Here is a 2,657-nt window from a genome sequence, read left to right as displayed (position 1 = left end):
AAAGTGTTACCAACCAATGCGCCGGGGGGTGACCAATGCTATGTTACCAACGGTTACAAATACTATTCGTTGTTAGGTTGTTAGGGTTGTTAGCGTTGTTAGTAACCTCTTAGTAACGAAGAGACGAAGAGCGTGAAGAGCGTGAAGAGGGCCGGACAAGAGTGAAGCAGAAGCTGTAATTGGGTAGTAGTTGCTGGTGGAATTGAAATAAGTTGTATGGAACTAGAAGTATTTGATATTAAACAATATGTCATATTCTTCTGATGATGTTGGTTCTGGATCGACGAAAGATGGGGATCACGATCTTCAGGAGTTCTTATTGATGGAAAAGCAGAAAGCACAGCTTAATGCACAGGTATGATTAACCATGCGAAATATAGATGATAATTTAACATTTTTGTTGAACCTGTTCATGCATAACATATTCTAATCAGCACCAACGAAACTGCCCTGTGATATGATCAGAATATTTAGCTCTGGGCAAAGTGTTGATGGATAGATTAATGGTAAGTCGATCACAGTGGCCGCACGGTCTGAGGTATGAATTGTTATCGCTCCCTCGAAAACTGGGATTGTGGCTTCGAATCCCACACTAGACACGGATATCTGTGTTGCGTTTATTCTATGGTTATGTTATGTTCTTTGTGTAGGCAGTGGCCTTGCGACGGTATGATCCCCCGTCCAAGGAGTCCTACCAACTGTGTAATGATTGAGAAATTGAAAAAGTGGCCAAGGTCCTCAAGGGCAGTAGAGCCATAGATAGATAGATAGACTAGCGGTAGTGCTGTAATTGATTGTGAATAAGAGAGATCTTAAACAAGTTGTTGATAAATCCAATCATCCGGTCCAGAACCCATTATTATTAGTCACGGAACCCCGGACATGCGACAGTATTTCAATCTGACTAAGTTCCAATCTCAGGAAACTGAATGAGGTAGAAGGAAAAGAACAGTCAGGTTAAAATTTCAAACAGGCTCGCAGCTTTGGAAAATTTGGATGATAATGTGGATATTAATACAGCCTGGGAAACTTTTAGAGAGAACATCAAGATATCAACCAGAGAGTACAGGTTATTACAAACTGAAGTGGTATGAGCCGTGGTTGAATGTAGATGTTGAAATATATTAGATTGAAGAAACAAGCCAGACTGCAGTGGTTACAGGATGCAAGGTGTGAAGCTACCAGATATATCAGGAATGCCTGAAAGAGAATTAATGAACTTGCAGCGTACAGTAGGAAGGACATTAGAGGTTTATAAAGGAGAATAAATTAATTTAAGAAGGGTTACCAACCTAGAAGTAACTTTGTAAATGAGGAGGATGGTGATCTGCTTGCAGATTTAAACAGCATTTTGAATAGGTGTTAAAATTCGCTCATCAACTGAATGTGGACAGGATTGGTAATGTTGGGCATACTAGCTGAGCCATTAGTACTTCAGCCTAGTCCTTTTGAAGGGGACATCACTGTTACATGGTTGAAAATGTGTAAATTGCCAGGTATGGCTCAAATTCCAGAAGAACCGATGCAAGCAGGAGGTGAAATGTTGTTTTCTGAAATCCATAAGCTCACTAATTCTATTGGAAATAAGGAAGAATTGTTTGAGCAGTGGAAGGAGTCTTTTATAGCAATTTACAATATGGGTGATAAAACTGACTGGTAATTATTGAGGCATATTACTGTTATCAGCTTCATGCAAAATGTTATCCAGTATCCTTCTCCAAAGTTAAAGCCCATACATAAACAGAATTATTGGGGATCATCAGTGTGGGTTTCAATGTAACAGATCAGCTACTGATCAGATTTTTTGCATTCGTCAGATACTGTTGAAACACATTAGTACAATGAGACAGTACATCATCTATTCCTGGGTTTAAAGAAAGACTATGGCTTAGGAGGGAAATGTTGTACAATGTTTTTATTGAGTTTAGGGTACCTATAAAAGTAGTTGTCCTTATTAAAATGTGTTTAAATGAAGCCTATAGTAAAGTTCATATAGGTAAGTGTTTGTCTGATATATTTCTTATTACAAATGGTAAAAAAGCAAGGAGATGCTTTGTGGGAGCCTACCTCAGTGCATCTCCAAGGCAACTACAAACTTCTGGTCGACCAGCAGAGTGAAACAAGCGCTAGCCATTCAGCACAGGCCTCAGCAGCACCAACACACATTGGGCCTGTCACTGCTAGCAACAGTGGATAAAGATGCGGACCACATCACACTAATCAGTTATCCTCTCGTCAGAGAGGGCACCCCACATTGACAAGATAGTCAACTCTCGAAGGGAAACTAATATCCGGTCTCAACACCAGGACAGCATCTGGAGTGCACACAGCAATAGCAGCCGTCCAAACAGTAATGCACCAACTGACTTTGAAAGTAGTTGCCTTGACCCTTGAGAAGCCCTCTGTCAGCGCTTGCCACTCTGTGGCTGGCTAGCACTCACCTGGCTACCGAACAACGAAGGACCACTGTCGCTCACACAAACCAGCAGGATGTAGCTGGATCTTCACCAGCATTCATCAGGGATTTGCTTGGTTGTCTATCTAAACACTGGAACCAACATTCCACAGCTTTATTGCCATTGCTTTTTAACTTTACTTTAGAGTATGCCATTAGGAAGGTATGAGAAAACCAGGTGGGATGGAATTAAATGGATCAT

This window comes from Cryptotermes secundus, unplaced genomic scaffold, assembly GCF_002891405.2.
Source record: "Cryptotermes secundus unplaced genomic scaffold, Csec_1.0 scaffold117, whole genome shotgun sequence".
NCBI lineage: Eukaryota > Metazoa > Arthropoda > Insecta > Blattodea > Kalotermitidae > Cryptotermes > Cryptotermes secundus.
Note: the sequence above shows the minus strand (reverse complement) of the source record.